The sequence below is a fragment of the Rhinoraja longicauda genome, chromosome 2 (assembly GCF_053455715.1).
Source record: "Rhinoraja longicauda isolate Sanriku21f chromosome 2, sRhiLon1.1, whole genome shotgun sequence".
NCBI classification, from domain to species: Eukaryota; Metazoa; Chordata; class Chondrichthyes; order Rajiformes; family Arhynchobatidae; genus Rhinoraja; species Rhinoraja longicauda.
The window spans coordinates 25512593-25533316 of NC_135954.1; the positions used below are offsets into that span (position 1 = coordinate 25512593).

Sequence of the window (20724 nt, forward strand, 5' to 3'; positions counted from 1 at the left end):
CTGAATGCATTCAAGAGTGCTGGAAAGAGCTCTTAAGGATAGCGGAGTCAGGGGGTATGGGGAGAAGGCAGGAACAGTATGGGGAGAAGGCAGGAACGGGGTACTGATTGAGAATGATCAGCCATGATCACATTGAATGGCAGTGCTGGCTCGAAGGGCCGAATGGCCTCCTCCTGCACCTATTGTCTATTGTTCAGGGGTGTACAGCAGAGTACATACTGACTGTTTGCATCATGGCCTGGTTGTTAACTCGAATGCCCAGGAGTGAAAGAGGCTGCAGGAAGTGCTAGATATTGCCCGGTCCATCGTGGCAATTGACCTCTGCGCTATCAAAGGGATCTACAGAAGGCACTGCCTCAAGAAGGCAGCTAATGTCATCAAAGACCCACACAATCTAGACATTGCTCTCACTTTTCTGTTCCAAACGATAATAAAACATTCATGACTCTTGATCAACCTCAGGCCTCAACTACTCTGTGCCAGAATCCATTACCCTCAATCCCCTAAACTTTCACAAATATATCTACCTCCACTTTAAATGCCTCTTATGAGCAAGCCTCCACAACTAAGGGTGGTACAACAGTAGAGTTGCTGCCTTACAGCGCCAGAGACCTGAGTTCAATCCTGACCCGAAACGTCACCCATTCCTTCTCTCCTGAGATGCTGCCTGACCTGCTGAGTTACTCCAGCATTTTGTGAATAAATACCTTCGATTTGTACCAGCATCTGCAGTTATTTTCTTATACTGACTACAGATGCTGTCTATACAGAGTTTGTACATTCTTCCTGTTACTCTATGGATTTTTTCCAGATGCTCTGGTTTCCTCTCATATCCCAAAGACATGTAGGTTTGTTTGTTGACTAGTTGACTTCTGTACATTGTCCTAAGTGTGTAGGGTAGTGTATGGGAGATTGTTGGTCAACGCGTACTCAGTGGGCCGAAGTGCCTGTTTCTAAACTAAACTCTGAGGCAGTGAATTCCAGAGATTTGCCACCTTCTGCGAGAATAAATTTATATGTACCTCAGTTTAAAAAGATAAGCTCCTTATCTTGGAAACTATGTCCCCTAGTTCAAAACTCTCCCATCAGTGAAAATATATTGATATCTACTCTGGCATGCCCTCTTAAGATCTTATACTTTTCAATAAGACCACTCCATTCTTCTAAACTCCAAAGAATACAGACCAAACCTGTTTAGCTTCTCTTGATAGGACAATCGTCTGAAATCAGTTCCATTTATTTTGATCGTTCTGGTGAATCTTCCTTGGATAAGACTACCAAAATTCTGCATAGTATTCCAACCACACCACAAGTAACAAAACTTCCCTAAAAGATGTGGAAAGGATTTTTCCAGTAGTGGGAGAGTATAGGACTAGAGGACAAAGCCTCAAAATAAAAGGACATACCTTTAGAATGGAGAAGAGGTGGAACTTCTTTAGCCACAGGTGGTGTAACTGTGGAGGCTAAGTCATTGGATACTTTGAAAGCAGAGGTTGATAGGTTCTTGATTGGTAAGGATGTCAAAGGTTACGGGAAGAAGGGAGGGGGAGGGAGTTGAGGGGGGTATATAGATCAGCCATGATCAAATGGTGGAGCAGACTCGATGGGCCAAACGGCCTTATTTTACTCCTTTGTCTTATGGTCTTATGACTTATCGTCTAATCTAAACTCTGACCTCTATAATAAATGTCAATATGGCATTTGCTCTCTTAATATCTCATTTCACCCGACTACGAACATTTTGTGATTCAACCACAAGAACACCATGTTCCCTGCATATTACTCATTTGCATTCTCTTTCCTTTTGGAAATTTGCCTGTGATTCACTCACTCAATCTATTTGCAGAGTCACAAAATCCTCCACATCTTGAATTCTTTGCACTCTGCTTCTCTCCATAGCACTAATATAACTAGTCAAATAATGAAGGGCCAAGGGGTACCCCACTAGTTCCGTCCTTTCAATCTGATTATAGACCCACTTAATCCAAATCTCAGCACCTAAATGTCCATGGAGTTTGTGCAAGTGGTCAGAGAATTTCAGAACCTAAAACCTCTAACCTCTTTCAGAAAATGATTCATCTTTTATTGGTGACTTGGAGATTCTGAATTTTTGCAGTAGAACTATAGCAATAATCTGTGTGATGAGCATCGATCTGTACAATTAGAACTTGTCTTGTCAGTAGTTTTAAGAAAAACTTAATGCTATTGAGCCTACTGGGAGAAGACCACTCACTCCCAGTAGAATTCTTGAATGAGCACTTGGAATGGAGACTTCTGCTGTACTCACTGTGAGTTACAGATTCACTGGGAGTTACCACCAATAGGACCAAAAAGAGCAAAAAAGAGAATATGTTCAAACGTGCAGAGGTAGGTAACTGTAATCTTCATCCAGACCTGTTTTACAAGAAGGCTAAACATTTTACTTACATAGAATTATATAGAACCTTTTGGTTAAGTGCTGCCAGAAACCTCTAGTTGTAGTGACAGACACAAAGTGCTGGAATAACTCAGCAGGTCAGGCAGCATCTCTGGAGAAAAAGGATGGTTTCAGGTCAGGACCCTTCTTCGGACTGCATTTTTTGCAAGGGGGAGGCGAGGGGAGTAAGTAGAAGTTACTTAAAATTAAAGAGTTCTTTGTTCATACTACTGGGTTGTAAGCTACCTAAGCAAAATATGAGGCGCTGTTCGTCCAATTTGCATGTGGAGAAGGCCGAAAACAGAAATGGGAACGGGAAGGGGAGTTGAAGTGGTTGGCAACCGGGAGATCCCATCAGCCTAGGTGGACCAAACGTAAGTGTTCAGTGAAATGGTCACCGAATCTACGTTTGGTCTCGCCGATGTACAAGAGCCCACATTGGGAACACCGGATGCAGTAGATAAGGTTAAAGAAAGTACATGTGAACCTCTGATGAACCTGAAAGGACGGTCGGGATCCCTGGATGGATTTGAGGGAGGAGATATATGGACAGGTGTTGCATCTCCTGTGGTTGCAGGGGAAAGTACCTGGGGAGGTGGTGATTGAGGTGGGAAGGGATGAGTGAACCAAGGAGTTGTGGTGGGAGCGGTCTCTGCAGAAGGCGTAAAGGGGTGGAGATGGAAAGATGTGGTTGGTGGTGGGATCCCTTAGGAGGTGACGAAAATGTTAGAGGATAATGTGTTGGATGTGGAGGTTGGTGGGATGAAAGGTGAGAACCAGGGGAACTGTCCATGTTGTGTTTGGGGAAAGGGGGGGCAAGAGCAGAACAATGGGGAACAGAGGAGATACATGTGAGAGCCTCATCTATGACAGAAGGGGGGAACCCAGGTTCCCTAAAGAATGAGGACATTTCAGATGTCGTAGTATGGAACACTTCATCTTGGGAGCAGATGCGGCAGAAATGGAGGAATTAAGAATAGGGAATAGCATCTTTGCAAGAGGCAGAGTATGAAGAAGTATAGTCAAGATAGCTGTTGGAGTCAGTAGTTGCAGGCAATTAGAACAATGTCCACTTTCTCCCCGACTATTGTCAGGACGGAGGCTTCTGACTGCAATATTTGGACAGTAGTCAGAAGGCTCAACAGCTGGCAGCCATTCTTGTTGCTGCAGGCCTTTCAGGAAACTGTTAGATTTCTGCTCCCAATTTCAGGAGCCAGGCTTGTGCCAGGGAAATGTCTGGCAAAGACTAATCTTCAAACTCAGGATTGCAAATGGAGTCACCTCACTCAAGCTGAAGTATACATGTACCTTAAAATACACTAGTTTTAATACTGCAACGTGAAGCTACTATCTGTGGTATTGCTCTTCCTACCAGACTGTTTCTGGCTGCACATAAAAATCTGGATTCAATCCCAATCTGGAGTCTGCAATAAAACACATTTAAATTTATGAGCCACATCTCACATAGATTTTATGATTGGATGTCTGGCAGGTCTCCTGACTTGTGGATTCTGGCAACTTTATCTTGCATTTGTTGGTTTCTCAATCTCTTAGCTCAGTCTCATTTTCAGCAACCTAAGAATTACTAAGATCAATCACAATGACTTTGATTTATTATAATGAGACACATTCCTCTGTGAGGATCTCTTCTTGTAGCCACAGATGTTTTCTTTTCTATCTCAACGTTAACATTAGCTGGTTTAGAACTGAGTAGTGAAACCGCTCTCACTAGCACTCGCACAAAATGCACATACCTGTGGACGTGCAGACACACCCTCGCGCTCATTCTTACCTGATCTTACAATTTTCAGTTCCCTTTTATCATCAGCAAATTATTTAACCATCCTTTGCCTGGTCACTTGTGGAGTGGCAGAGTAGTGTCTCATCTATTTCAGCTGTTGATCTATCTTACTTCAAGTTGGAATGTGCAGATTGTCTTTTTAATACTCTTTTTGCTTCTTCATTGGCTTCTTGTGTTACCAGACTCAAAGTATTCTGTGAATACTTGGAATTCTGCACTATTAAGCAATGGGCCATTGGCAGATTTAAGTACATCTGGAATTTCTAAAATCTTGTTACTAATGTGTAAGAAGAATGTCTTCATTTTCTATTTAGTTGTACACGTAAAAATGTCACAAGATAAAAGACCAGAAAAAAACGTTACTTGTCTTTTATATTGCATCATTTTGACCCATCCTGACCAAAACACCTTCTTTATGCTCCAATGGCATCGCCATCATTATCCCACCATCAATACTCCAATTAAAAGTACTGTATCAATGTCATCATTTCCAAGAACCACTGTTGTTCAGAGAATGTTCACTGATATCTCAGGACACTGGGAGATGGGTAATGAACATAACCATGCCAATGCCATCCATGGAGCGGGGGAAATACTCCATGCAGCAGAATTTCTGACCTGTATCAAAGTTGCAATCTGGTGGAATCTAATCACACTCTGAATTAGTTTTTCATCCAGAAAGTTTTCAAGAAGCCCACACATTGTCAAGATCAGATATCTATGTATATACAATGCTTTCCCAGCACTCCTTTGTTACTCCTTGGAGGCTTTGGTAGTGAACAGCTTTTATGAGTTCCAGTGAAGCCTTTTAAAGAAAATCTTTAAACTTTTCGAAAGTAATTCTCACTTTATTTCTGAAGTTGTAAATGATGGGCAAAGCTGAAGAATTCTTTCAAATGGTAGTGGTCACTCCCGCTTCCCTACCAAACTCAGCATGGGCCAGGAACAACCACTTAAAATTTGCGTCTCATATTTCTATATTCAGCACAGGAACATAAGAAAATAGGAGCAAGACTTGACCACCTTGCCGCTCAAGACTGCCCCAATTACAGTGGCGGAGCGGTAGAGTTGCTGCCTCAAGGGTCTGTCCCACTTAGGTGATTTTTTAGGCGACTGCCGGCAACTGTCAAAGTCGTAGCAGATCGCCAAAATTTTCTTTTACCCGACGACAATGACCACGACAATGCCGAGTCAGGTCGAGATTACACCGTCTTCAGAAACATCGTGAAAATTCCCACGCTGTCAATGCTTCTCTGGAATCCTAATGTTCGCTGAAATCACTGACAAGTCGGTAAGTACCTGAGAGTTTTGAAATATTATATCTTGCCCGGGTTACTTGAAAGCCAAGCTTCACGATAACAAGGCATAAACTGGATTGACTTCCAGTTTACTAATAGCAGTATTGAGAAATTTAATTTTAAAAGTGGTTAAATGGATTTTTGTGAAAAGTGTGTGGGCATTCTTTGAAAATGTACAGGAGATGCATATCTGGTTTCTGGGTTGCATATCTTGGTTGGAAGCCTACTTTAAATGTAATGGCTGATGGCCATAAACATCGCAAAAATTCCCACGCTTACCTGACTGTGAAACTGTCGCCTCCAATCTACCTGTCAAATGTCCTGACGGTAAATAAATTGGTTAAACACAAGTATTTTATGGTATCTTGAAATGACTTTACTTTTTTAAATATTATGTGCTTCTAAATACATATAAGACAACCTAGCAAGCCTGGGGACAGCATGCGACCGTGCCCGCAATAAGCAACGATACCTGGCAACAAGCCAGCTGTTGCCGAGAAATTTCACTCCAGTTGATTTCTCAGCAAGATCCACTCCGATTCTTGGAAGATTCCTCACGATCATGCCCACGACATCCCGGCAACAGCCTGGTCACCGGCAGTCGCCTTAAAATCGCCTAAGTGGGACAGGCCCTTTACAGATCCAGAGACCTGGGTCGATCCTGACTACATGTGCTGTCGGTATGGAGTTCATGCATTCTTCCCGTGACAGCATGTGTTTTCTCTGGGAGCTCCAGTTCCACATTCCAAAGATGTGGAATTGTCACATGTACTGAGATATAGTGAAAAGCAGTGAAAATGGGAGAAATGGGCCAGAAACCTCATGTCTATCCTCCCATTCAAATGATCATGGCTCATCTGCCCCAATCCTCGTTCCACTTCTGTACAAATTCCACATTGCCCTCAATTTCTTGATCTTTCAAAAATAACCATAAAATAACTTCACACTCTTAAACTTGGAGAGTTCATTTTTGCTCAAGAACTTTGTGTTCTGCATGAAGAAGCCTCCCGATCCACAACATCGCCAATCCATGTTCTTCAGAGATGTTGCCTAACACATGTTGCCGACGGCCATCTGGGTGCACACCCATTCCTCCCACTATCCCCTCCCTTCCACCTCCCCCGCACCTCCACCCCGTCCCCTTCCATCAAGATCCCTCCCTCTGACTTTGCATTTCACTTCTCTTCACTTATCTGACATTTTGTCTCCCTATTGTCTTGTTTAGTCACCTTTTGTCACCCTTTCGTCTAGCCTTTGTCCACCCTTCCGCCAATCAACCCCTCCCCTTTCGGCTGTAAATATAATTTGCCAGGCTCTAGTCCCACCCCCAAACTCAATTCATCTTTCTCTCCCCAACCACATTCAATGACTGAAGAAGGAACCAACCCAAAGTGTCACCTTCAAAATAAAAGCTGCCTGTCCCGCTGAGTTCCTCCGTTTCCTGAGTTCTTTGTGTTCTGCATAAGACTCCAGCATCTGCAGTTTCTTGTGTCCAATGTAAGGCAGTTATAAAAAAATCAAATAGGGAAGCTATAGTGAAAATTGGAAGTTTGCAGCCAAATAGACATTTTGAATGGAAAGTGATGCAACCTTGTGTGGGTGAAGATCAAAGGTAGCTGATGATGTTGCTTCAGGATGGAAGCTCTAATAGAGCGTCTGTGAATTGGGCTGAATGGTCTGCGTCTCTAGTCATATTTTATGTACTTCCCTGCAATGTATTTGTGACCAGAATTGCTGGCAGTGTTTTGCAGTTATATAGCAAGTTATAACACCTTGAGCAATAACGGAACAGAGGGAAAGAATATCAAGATGGGGAGAGAGAGTGGGGGGGGGGGGGGGGAGAGAGTGGGAGGGGGGGGAGAAGTGGGGTGGAGGGAGAAGAGGGGTGGGGGCGGGAAGAGGGGGGGAGAGAGGGGGGGGGAGGGGAGGAGAGGGTGTTGCAGAGGGGAGGGGGAGGAGAGGGTGCTGCACCAATGCAGAGGTTTGGACGGGTCCACTTGGTCTAGTGCACATAAATAAATTGGTCTAGTGCAACAAACAATAAATTGTCAGTTAATCTCAGCAAACCAGATCATTTGTAGTAAGAGTGAGCATATTGTACTTTTTTGCAGAAACGTTTACAAATTTTATTCAGAATTATAATAAACAGTTTACGTTTTTCACAGAGTAGCACAATGACAGAAATATTTAAAAACTATATGCTGAAGAGAAAACTGAAGGGGACTAGCCCCCAAAACAAGCATAAGCTAAAGATGGCTGCAATACAGGCCTGGCAGAGCATCACCAGAGAAGACACCCAGCAACTGGTGATGTCCATGAATCGCAGACTTCAAGCAGTTATTGCATGCAAAGGATATGCAACAAAATACTAAACATGACTACTTTCATTTACATGACATTGCTGTGTCCCAAACATTATGGTGCCCTGAAATGGGGGGACTATGCATAAACACTGCTGTAATTTCTACATGGTGAAACCAAAATGCATAAAAATGACCTTTATTAAAATCTGACAATGTGCACTTTAACCATGTGATTTTTTTCTATTACAAATCTCAAATTGTGGAGTACAGAGGCAAATAAATAAATGTCTTTGTCTCAAACATTACGGAGAGCACTATACTGAACTATTTGACTATAGAATTGGTCAAATGTGTGCTATTATTGGTATGTAATTTTAACCTGAGTTGCCTGACAGGAAACTGACAGAAGTGGATGGGCATCTGTTTTACCCCACGTCCAACTTTACTTCAATGGAAAGTAATGTCTGGCAGAGTGCAAAATAAGCACCTGATCTGATCCCATCATTGTCAGAGAATTAGGTTAGAATTACTTATGAGATTCTTCATACGTTTGGAATTGTGCAAAATAAATCCTAATTCCTGTCTTCAGCCTGTCTGTGAGATCAAAATGATGAGGCCTGACAATATTCCCAGAATAAATCTGGAAATGGGGATAAAGCAAAGCCTCAATTCATGCATTTCCAAATGACCATTGTACAATAAATAATCAACATCGTGGATTTCTACAATGAGAAATTGTGGGATTAAACCCAATTGGCTGAATGTCCAAATCTTTACTGGCACTGACATGGCTTTTCAGAGCTCATAATGTTTCACAGGCAAAATTCCTGGTAGGTCAATAAAATATAGTGAGTACTAGCATAGAGTAATAGAAATATGTCTGCTGACAGTAGACATGACAGTAGACAATGTAGAAGCTTTAAAACATTTCATATTCAGACAGGTATGTAGTGATATTTGTGTTATGTAATATTTTTGAACTGTCTTTTTTGAAAAAAACTGATGGAAATGATCTAATTGCATCAGTGGATGTGAAAATACATGATTTCATCCACAAGCAATGATGGTTTCAGGCTGCTTGGGATGTAACTGAGCAAAACAGAAAGTACTGGAAGAACTCAGCAGGTCAGGTAGGAGCTGGGGAGGGAATGGACAGACAGCTTTTCAGCTCCGGACCCTTCTTCAGACTCATGGATGTAACTGAATTGACTATTCGGGTGACAGAATAATTTAAGGATTAGTTGTGTCTCATTTGGTAGCGCTATTTCTTCTAATTTGTTGTAGGTTCCAGTCAAAATAATTGAGCACAAAGTCAAAATTGGCAATTTGCTACATTGTTAAAAGAATACTGCACGGTCAGAGTCATTGCCTTTTTCTCAGAACAACATTCGACACTGGAGGGTGGTAAAATGTCGAGATGTCAACGTTGAATTGACACCAAGTCACAATATAAGAGCTCAAGTGATCAAAAATGTAATTAAAGAAGCAGGTTTTAGTGTCTGTTTAAGAGGTGGAGTGGTTTGGGATAGAATTCTAGAGCTTTGAACTTGGCAACTGAGGCCTCTCAATGGTAGAGCAATAAAATCCAAGAGAGTTGAGTGCCAGAGGGTGTTTGGACAAGAAGAGGTATTGACATATTACTTAAATGGATAGACATAAAAAGCTGGAGTATCTCAGTGGGTCAAATAGCACCTCTGGAGAAAAGGAATAGTTGACGTTTCATGTCAAGACCCTTCTTCAGACTGAGAAATTGTGGGATTAAACCCAATTGGCTGAATGTCCAGTCAGGGGTTGTGTCTATCTTTGGTTTGAACTAACATCTGCAGTTTCTTCATACACATTACCTAAATAGGTACTGGGATAAGTCAGGAGGCACAAGGATGAGGAGTGAATGGGATTAGATGCCCATTAGGACACAGGGTAGAATTTCAAGCAATCTCAAGTTTACACAGTCGATCAAGGGAGATCAGATAGGAATTCATTAAACTGAGATCTTGTCTGCATTCTGAAATAAAACCAGAAAATGCTGGAAACACTCAGCACGTCAGGCAGCATCTGTGGAAAGAAAAATAGAGTGAATGTTTCAGATCAGAGACTTTTCGTTGGAACTGCAGTTTTTGTTTAGATTTTTGTCATCTGCCATCTGAGCTAAATGTACAGCATCATTCGAGAGAGACAGCACACAAAATCCACACTGACCATAATCCATTCATTTACACTCATCCTACATTAATCCCAATTTTCATTCTTCCCACATTCCCATTAATTTCCCCAGATTCTACCACCCGCCTACAAACAAAGGGTAATTTATAACATCCGATTAATCTACCACCCTCCATGTCTTTGGGAAGTGGGAGGAAACAGTAGAACCTAGAGGAAACCCAAGTGGTTACAGGGAGAACATGCAAACTTCACACAAACAGCGTCTGAGGTAAGGAACGAACCTGGGTCCCAAGCAATGTGAGGAAGCTGCTTATTTATGCTGGTGTTCTGACCAATAGTTATATCTAAAATGTAATCACAAAAGAAAGTCTCTCACTATTTGGTCATTTATTCCACTGGTGTTATTATTTTACATAAATTTTCTGTTACTTGTCCTACATTAGACTGGTAATTTCACTCTAAAATGCCTGAGAGCTGTGGGATGTAATAAATGGAGCTTTTTTTCCCCACTGAAGGCATATTTGTGTTATCTAGGCAGCTTCTAGTTATATTCAGTTAATGTCACGCGTGAATATAAACAAAGGTAAGGTACAAAGTAAGTTTATTTTTATTTTGTATGTTCAAAATAATGCTGAATAGTGTGAGGGAAGCAAGCTCTGGCCTAAAATGATATTTTTCTCTCTTTTTAACTGGCATTGTGCATTTTCAGGTCTTGCCTTAATTTATATCCATCATCACAATAATCACAAACTTTCATTTCCCACGTCAGCCATTGTAATGCCTCTTCAGTGACAGCACCAATTAATGCAGAATTATAGACCATTTTATGCTGACAACTGTATCTACTGGCAACTATCCAAGGAAGCTAATTCTTATTTGACACAACATTCATTCAACAAAGAAAGGAGACGTCTACCTGGCCTTAATCCAGAATACAAAGGCTACGGTTTTGACCCATTTTATCACCTAGTCTTTTATATATATGATGTTTTTACATATATGATGTTTTTATATATAAAGACGCATCAAGTGATGGAATTTAATACAGAGAAGTGCGAGGTGTGGCGTTTTTGACAGTCTAACAAGCTCCCAAAATGGCGGCACTGCCCTAGCAGCTGCAGCTCACCTGCGGTCCATTTGTCTTTGTGTTTTTGTTGGTTTTTTTTGGTCTTAATTGTAGTTGTGATGTGGTGTTTTTGTGTTTGTGTACTATGTGTGTATGTGGGGGGGAGGGGGAAACTGTAACATTGTAAATATGTGTCCCTTCCGAACGGAGACCCGACCTTTGTTTTCTGGGCCGTGTCTCCGTTCCTGCTGCGGCCTACCATCAGCCCAACTCCTGGAGCTGTCGGCCTCCAGGGCTCTGGTTCACAGAGCCTGCGGATCGGACTGACCACCACCGGAGCTGGCCGTCTTCGGAGGCTGCGGGAGCGGCTGCGACTCGCCTTAGGCTCGGACCGCGTGGATGCCGACATCGGGAGCTCCGGCAGCGGCAGCGGGTTCGCCCGCCCCGGATCGCGGGGCTTGGGTCGCGGACATTTCACCATCCGGCGCGGCCTAAGATATGCCGCGGGATATTTCTCTGCTGGGCGGGGGCTTCAATGTCGGGAGCCACGACCGCCCCGACGTGCAGCAACAGCGGCAGCAGCAGCGTGTTCGCCCGCCCGGATCGGACTTATCATCGGTGGAGCCGGCCGTCTTCGGAGGCTGCGGGAGCGGCTGCAACGCGACGCGCCTTGGGCTTGGCCCGCTGTGGACCGTCCGGTGCGGCCTGCAACCACAACAACCTGACTGCGGGCGAGGACAGCGGGAGAAGGGAAAGACATTGTGGCCTTCCATCACAGTGAGGAGAGGACTGGAGGAGACTCACTGTGATGGATGTTTCTTTGATGGATGTTTCTTTTTTTGTGTGTTTTTGGGGTTGGGTGGTTTGAGTGCCTGTTTGATGCTTTTATTGTTGGACTGTTTTTGGGGGTTTTGGGGTTTGTGTAATTTGAATGCCTGTTTAGCGCTCTTATTGTTGGACTGTGTTTTTGGGGGTTTTGGGGTTGTGTGATTTGAATGCCTATTTAATGCTTTTATTGTTGGACTGTGTTTTGGGTTTTTTTGGGGTTGGGTAATTTGGATGCCTGTTTAGTGCTTTTATTGTTGGACTGTTTTTTTGGGGGTGTAATTTTGATGCTTATTTAATGCTTTTGTTGTTGGACTGTGGGTGATTGAATTAACATTTTGTTCAAGATGGCCGCGCCGTTGTTTTTGGCTGCCTGCCACTGTATGTTTCTTTTTTTTTCCTAGTCAGATGTGCAGCACTTTGGTCAACGTGGGTTGTTTTTAAATGTGCTATACAAATAAATTGACTTGACTTGACTTGACTATGCTCATTCTAAAGAGTTAATTTGGTTCCAGTTATTGTGGATGTGAGGAGTTGTAAAGAACCTGTTGAACATTTCTCCGAACATTACATCAGAATTTCCAGAAAATTGTACTTTTAAAGTCAGAAGGAACTTCTCAGAACAGCAACTGGTCTGGACTCTGATCTGATATATTTTCCTCCTGTACCAATTATCCATATGTCATCTCATTCATGGACTCTGTTGAGTGAAATTGGTGAGACTCGATAATGCAGGCTATATAAAGATGGCTTCCAGACACCATTATCCCAAGGTTCATAAGATCATAAGTGATAGGAGTAGAATTAGGCCATTCGGCCCATCAAGTCTACTCTGCCATTCAATCATGGCTGATCTATCCCTCCTAACGCCATTCTCCTGCCTTCTCCCCATAACCGCTGACACTAATCAAGAATCTATCTATCTGTACCTTAAATATATCCACTGACTTTGCCTCCACAGGCTTCTATGGCAAAGAATTCTACAGATTCACCACCCTCTGACTAAAGAGGGTTGGTTTGTGTATCGTTATTGGAAGTATATTGGAGCTAGTGATAGTCAAGAAATGTGAAGATTTATGAAAATAATTCTAGGAGTGAACAAATCAAAGTAATGCAAAATTTTAATTCATTCATTTCAAAACAGTGGTGAATTTATTTTGGAAAAGATAAGGTAGGGTAAAGCAACAACTGAACTATGAGTAATAAATGCAGCTTTATAGGACTAAGGTTAGTCCACATTTGGACGATTGCAAGCAGTTCTGGTCACCTCAATGTCGGAAGGATGTGGAGGCTTTGGAAAGGGCGTAGAGGAGGTTTACTGGATTATTGACAAGGAGAAGTGGGCAGATGGTTAGAACCTTGTTTCCCAGATGGAAATATCTAATACTAGAGGCTATAGCTTTAAGGTGAGAGGGGTAAAGTTAAAAGGGAAATATGGGGCAAATTGTATTACGTAGAGGATACTGAATGCCTGCAACATGCTTCCAGGGATGGTGGAGGCAAACATGACAAAAAATTATTTTAGATACGTTTGGATAAGTACATGGATATGCAAGGAATAGAGGATTGTGTACAGGCAGAGAAGGGTTCTTTGACATAATATTCGGCACAGATGTTGTGGGCTGAAGTGGCTGTTGCAATGCTAGACTGTCCTTTGTTCTTTGTTCTATAATTTTGGACTTTGTGTATGGACAATTTAGCTGTGGCATTCATTTGATAAAGGACCAATTCAATATCATAAATTTAGGGCAATCCACAAGAGTGGTGACATCTTAAAGTTAGTAAAAAGGTATAACCATATGGCAACACTACTTGAACTTCTGCCTAGCCTGGAGAAGTAGGACTTGTTTCTAGTATAATGAAGAGAACACGTATATTTTCTGTTTCGTATTGAATTGAAACAAGTGTACATTTTTCAATAAATATAAAATCTGGATCTCTACAAAATTGAGAATAATAGAAAATTCACTAAACATTAACTCCAAACGCTGAGGAGCCATCATTCGAATAAGATTTTTAAAAGTATGTCTTCTGTGCATAGGTGTAGATGAATACATCTTGATAATGGTTGAAAGTTCCTGACTGACTTTCAGCCATTCTGAGACAATGACTACTACCTGCCCTGAAAAGCGGTAAGTAAGGGTTAATATACAAAAAAAGATTGTTTTGATCAAGAATTAAGAAGCCACCACATTAAACATTTATAGTTTATCGATAATGTTAGCTTAGTCAAGATTTCCAAGCAATATATGGTATTATTCTGAAATTTGGCACAAGATTTAGTTCAGTTTTCAGAGAGATCAAAGCAAGGACTATTACATAAGACATAACTATATTGTCCTGAACCATTGAAACACGGTTCACTTTGCCAAATTATTTTCTTAAATGGCCTACTACTTGTTTCCTTTACATATAAAACATATGTGCAAGCCAGACTACTTTTGATGAAGTCAAGGGAAATTCAACTAAATTCAAGCATACATGAATTTGCATAAATAAATCAATCTCCTGAATGTAATTGTAAACTATTCACTCCATCAGTGACCCTTAGAAAACGATAGATTCAGCTTTCTAAAGGAACCATCAACTGTCCCAAGTGGATAATGAGTGTACTTGATATCGGTCCAAATAAAATGAAAGAGAAGCAGACCAACGCAATTTAAAGTGAAAAATCGCTTTGATCATGAAACAATTTTGATTTATAAGGATGCAAGAATAACGATCTGCAGATTAGATTAAAAATACTGCATAATTCTACAAGGCAACATGGCCTGATGAAACCAGTCAGCATCTGAGGACTACTTATTCTAGTTTCTAGCAATTAGGGAAACAATCTTAAAATACTTTATAGGTTGAGTAAGCTTTTACAGTGGCTGTGGATCAAGCAAATATTTTGTTCAACGGTCATTTTCATTTCAATTCATAGACACAAAATTCATCCATTTTTGATCTCCATGATTGTGATATTTAAGTAATTTGAAGAAAATTCGGAAGAGCGACTGAGGCAGACTAAAGGATTTTTCAGAATAAGAGCAACTTCAGCAGAGAAGAATTACAAAGGCCAGTGCAAAAACATAATAAAAGAAATAATTCAAGTAAATATTATTCTGATTTATTTTAGCCTTTAATGTCTATCCTTTGTATTTAGTTTCCTACATTTGTGCTCTGTAAAGTTTTTTTTCTCAGTGGGAGATTAAAAACTCTTGACAGTTCAGATGACTGCACAGACCACCATTAGCAGTTCCGAATTATTCACCCACCCTCCTGTCTTCATTGGTAAGGGGCTTACTATTGTGCTGAAAGTGAGCGTTAAGAGTGAATATTAAGTAAGCAAATTAATATTTCATCAAATGATTTTTAATTGAGTAACTAAGGAGAAACTGTATTTATTGGAAGAAAGGATGGTAATGACAGAACAGAGGCAACATTTTCCCACAACTATCTTGACTACACTTCTTCTCACCCAACTTCCTGCAAAGACTCTATCACCTACTCCCAATTCCTCCGTCTACGCCGCATCTTCCCACAAGATGAGGTATTCCATACCAGGACATCCGAGATGTCCTCATTCTTTAGGGAACGGGGGTTCCCCTCTCCCATCACAGATGAGGCCATCACTCATGTCTCCTCGGTACCCCACAGCTCCGCCCTTTCCCCCCGTCCCCTTAGTCGCACAGAGACAGAGTCCCCCTCGTCCTACCTTTCACCCCATCAGCTGTCGCATACAACACATAATCCTCCGAATTTTTTGCCACGGGATCCCAACACTAGTCACATCTTCCCGTCTTCACCCCTTTCCTCCTTCCGCGGAGACCGTTCCCTCCGCATCTCCCTGGTTAACTCATCCCTTCCCACCCAAAGCACCCCCTACCCAGGTACCTTCCCCAGCATCCGCAGAAGATGCAACACCTGTCCCTATACCTCCTCTTTCGCGTCAGTCCAAGGATCCCGACAGTCCTTTCAGGATAGGAAGAAATTCAATTGCACCTCCTCCAACCTCATCTATTGTATCCGTTGTTCAGGATGTGGACTCTTATATATTGGCGAGACCAAACGTACTGGGCGATCGTTTTGCTGAACATCTTCATTCAGTCCACCTGAATCTACCTGATCTCCCGGTCGCTAAACACTTTAATTCTCCTTCCCATTCCCACACAGACCTTTCTGCCCTAGGTCTCCTCCATTGTCAGAGTGAGGTGAAACACAAATTAGAGGAACAGCATCTCATATTCCGCTTGGGCAACTTACAGCCAAGTGGTATGAATATTGATTTCTCTAACTTCAAGTAACCTCGGTATTCCCTTTTTCTCTATCCCTCCCCTACCAAAGTCGCACCATCTTCTCATTTTCATCCAACAAACAGCTAACAATGGCCTGTTTCCTTTATCGTCGTTACTTTTTTGCATATCTTTCATTCATTGTTCTTTATCTCTCGACATCATTGTCTATATTTCTTTTTTCCCTTTCCTGTGACTTTCAGTCTGAAGAAGGATCTCGACTCGAAACTGCAAGGACGTGAGGTAAGGATAGTAATGTTGTAAATTATGAACCAGAAGAAGGGTACGTTACCTAAAACTGGAGAATTCAATGTTCATACATTTGGGTTATATGCTAACCAAGCAGAATATGAGCTGTTCCTCCAGCTTGTGTGTGGCCTCACTCTAGCAATGGAAGAGGCCCAGGAAAGAATAGTCTGTGTGCAAATGGGAAGAGGCGTTAAAACGCTCTCATTCCCACAATGAGCTTTCTGTCCTGAGACTCTCCATTAACCTCTCCCTTCTTTCTCCTCCCTCCCCCCCCCCCCCCCACCCCAAAATTTTTGTTTTCCTCTCTTCCCTGTGCCCCACCTGGACTTGCACTCATTTGTCCCCTCCCTCTCACCTTCCACCTACATTCCCTCCTCTGGCTTCACAATTTGTAACTATTATATTTTTATCTCACAGCTTTTGTCTTTTCATCGCTCGCCTTTGCCCACCTATCTGCCTATCCAACCCACCCCCCACCTCACATTTCCACCTATCCACTTAGCACTTGCCAGGTGTTGTCATGTCCTCATGTCCCCTCCTGCCTCCCCCACCCCCCACATCAGTCTGAAGAAGGATCTCGACCTGAAACATCATCTATCCATATTCTCCAGAGATGCTACCTGACCCCCTGAGTTTCTCCAGCACTTTGTGGAGAATGGTTGTGATTTATCTAATTAAATGCCCAGAACGTTGGAATTTCCAAGCATATGTGAGCAAGTATAATGTCTCCCAAAGTTGCTGGTAACAGCTCACCAAAATCACTGAAATTAAGGTCAATGGATTCTTTAAAGGGAAATAAAATGAATGCCTTGAAGGGAAACATTTGAAAGGCAATAGGTTAGAGCAGGAAATAGGACTAAATGGATAATTATTCAACAGTACAGGACAATGAATTGAACTCTTACAGCTTTTCATGATTCTAATCAGTCACTTGAGTTATTGATTGTGCCCTGTGCTTGCATTCCTGTTTTGTTTCCGATATTGAATACTTTTACAACAGTGGAACCATGAAATATCTTAGTTGGCCCAATTTGCACTGAATGATTAAGCCAATTTATCCAGATGTCACCTAATTTTAGAGCAAGCTCAAACAGGAGCAAAAGAGGTGAAAGATATCGGAGATCAAATTGGCTTTGGTGGCACCTGTTTAATTTGATCTTCAATTTTATGTTCCAAAATGATACTGTGACAGCTTTGCACACTTCTAGTGTGAAGGGCATGGGGTGCCATAAATGATACGATACGATACAATAGAACTTTATTCATTCGCAGAGGTCTGCCAACACAAAAGGCACACGAAAACCTGAAATTAAATGAAAGGGTAACGGAATTAATACATGCACACCTAATACTGAGATCAGCTACACCTCCATACCCTACCAGGAAGGCCTTAAAGCCCTCCGTCTCTTTCTCAACTGCAGAACCATCCAATTTTCCTCTACTAACACTCTACTCTGCCGAGCGGAACTGGTCCTCACCCTCAACAACTTCTCCTTCGACTACTCCCACTTCCTCCAAGTCCAAGGCTTAGCTATGGGCACTCACATGGGCCCCAGCTATGCCTGCCTCTTTGTAGGGTACGTTGACCAATTCCTGTTCCAGGCGTACACTGGCCCTATCCTCGAACTCTATCTCCGTTACATTGACGACTGCATTGGTGCTACCTCCTGCACCCATGCAGAACTCATGGACTTCATCAACTTCACCAATTTCCATCCTGCACTCAAATTGACTTGGACTATCTCTGATACCTCCCTCCCCTTTCTTGATCTCACAGTCTCCATTGCATGAAACTGACGTCTATTACAAACCCACTGATTCCCACAACTATCTCGACTACACTTCTTCCCACCCTGCTTCCTGCAGAGACTTTATCCCCTACCAATTCCTCCGCTTACACCACATCTGCGCCCAAGATGAGGTGTTCCATACCAGGACATCCGGGATGTCCTCATTCTTTAGGGAATGGGGGATTCCTTCTCCCATCATAGATGAGGCCCTAACTTGTGTCTCCTCGGTACCCCGCAGCTCCGCCCTTGCTCCCCCTCCCCCGAGTCGCAATAGAGACTGAGTCCCTCTAGTCCTTACCTTTCGCCCCATCCGACGTCGCATTCAACACAAAATCCTCCAAAATCTTCGCCACATCCAATAGAATCCCAACACTAGTCACATCTTCCCATCTCCACCTCTTTCTGCCTTCCACAGAGACCATTCCCTCTGCAACTCCCTTGTCAACTCATCCCTTCCCACCCAAACCACTTCCTCCAACCACAGAAGATGCAACACCTGACCCTATACCTCCACCCTCGATTCTGTCCAGGGACCCCAACAGTCCTTTCAGGTTAGGAAATGGTTCTTTAATGTAAACACAAATCTTTCTCTCCTAGGTCTCCTCCATTGTCAGAGTGAAGCTAAACACAAATTGGACGAACAGATCTCATATTTCGCTTGGGCAGCTTACAGCCCAATGGTATGAAATTACTCTAACTAAGTGAGCCCGGCATTCCCTCTCTCTATCCCTCCCCCACCTGTCGCACTAGCTTCACATTTTCACCCAACAAACAGCTAACAATGACCTGTGTCCATAATCATCGTTTCTTTTTTGCGTATCTTTCATTCATTGTTCTTTATCTCTCTGCATCATCGTCTATATCTCTCGTTTCCCTTATCCCTAACCAGTCTGATGAAGGGTCTAGATTGAAACATCACCTATTCCTTCTCTCCAGAGATGCTGCCTGTCCTGCTGAGTTACCCCAGCTTTTTGTGTCTATCTTCATGCATTCAAGGTAAATCATGTCACAGTGCCCTCCATAATGTTTGGGACAAATAGTTGTGGGAGTCATTTGCTTGAACTTGAGCAGATAGGATGTGTCTATACACTTCAGAATTCATTACGCTAGTACCATCAGCAGTCGCATCTATGAAGATAAGTGAGCCAGTTCCTTCAGCAGCCATACATGCCCAGGCCAATACACCCCCACCACCGTGTTTCACAGATGAGGTGGTATGCTTTGCATCTTGGGCAGCTCCTTTTCTCCTCCATACTTTCCTCTTGCCATCACTCTGATATAAATTAATCTTTGTCTCATCTGTCCACAAGACCTTTTTCCAGAACTGTGGTTGCTCTTTTAAGTATTTCTTGGCAAACTGTAACCTGACCATTCTATTTTTGCGGCTAACCAGTGATTTGCATTTTGCAGTGTAGCCTCTGTATTTCTGTTCATGAAGTCTTCTGCGGACAGTGGTCATTGACAAATCCACACCTGACTCCTGAAGAGTGTTTCTGATCTGTCGGACAGGTGTTTGGAGATTCTTCTTTATTATAGAGAAAAATTCTTCTGTCATCAGCTGTGGAGATCTTCCTTGACCTGCCAGTCCCTTTGCGATTAGTAAGCTCACCAGTGCTCTCTTTCTTCTTAATGATGTCCAAACAGTTGATTTTGGTAAGCATAAGGTTTGGCTAATGTATCTAACAGTTTTATTCTTGTTTCTCAGTCTCATAATGGTTTCTTTGACTTTCATTGGCACAACTTTGGTCCTCAAGTTGATAAACAGCAATAAAAGTTTCCAAAGGTGATGGAAAGACTGGAGAAAAGACTAGGTGCTGAGAGCTCTCTTATACCTGCATTAAGGAGGCAATTAAACACGCCTGAGCAATTACAAACACCCGGTAAAGCCATGTGTCCGAAACATGATGGTGCCCTGAAATGGGGGGGACTATGTATAAACACAGCTGTAATTTCTACATGGTGAAACCAAAATGTAGAAAAATGGCCTTTAATAAAATCTGTCAATGTGCACTTTAACCACATGTGATTTTTTTTCTATTGCAAATCTCAAATTGTGGAGTACAGAGGCAAATAAATAAATGATGGGTCCTTGTCCCAAACATTATTGGGGGCACTGTATATGTTAGTGTGTGCGAAGCAGATTATCACTGTCTTGAAGCCTTATGCTCCAGTATTTACCTGTACTTTCATATCTTTCACAGTTGATGATACATTGAATGGAGTGAAGAATTCTCCCCATAGTGCTGTTTAAATTCAACACCAACTACTAACAGATTAGTAGCTGTCCCTTTACTTGCCCTCTCAACTCCATCCAAGGACCCAAACAGTCTTTCCAGGTGAGACAGAGGTTCACCTGCACCTCCTCCAACCTCGTCTATTGTATCTGCTGCTCTAGATGTCAACTTCTTCACATCGGCGAAACCAAACGCAGGCTCGGCGATCGTTTCACTCAACATCTTCGCTCAGTCCGCCTTAACCAACCTGATCTCCCGGTGGCTGAGCACTTCAACTCCCATTCCCAGTCTGACCTTTCTGT

The 20724-nt window shown here is 42.4% G+C and overlaps 1 long non-coding RNA gene across 2 annotated transcripts in view; it reads left to right on the forward strand.

Annotated features, from left to right (window-relative positions):
* The window catches only part of LOC144609114 (uncharacterized), a 37194-nt gene extending 18272 nt beyond the window's left edge, over positions 1-18922 (forward strand). Inside the window, exons 2-4 of one of the 2 annotated variants that reach the window (XR_013549279.1) lie at positions 14799-14967; positions 16353-16392; positions 18786-18922. This is a non-coding gene — a long non-coding RNA (uncharacterized LOC144609114). The remainder of the gene's footprint in view (positions 1-14798; positions 14968-16352; positions 16393-18785) is intronic. The other variant, XR_013549278.1, reaches the window with a different exon arrangement.
* Positions 18923-20724: the final 1802 nt, after the last annotated feature.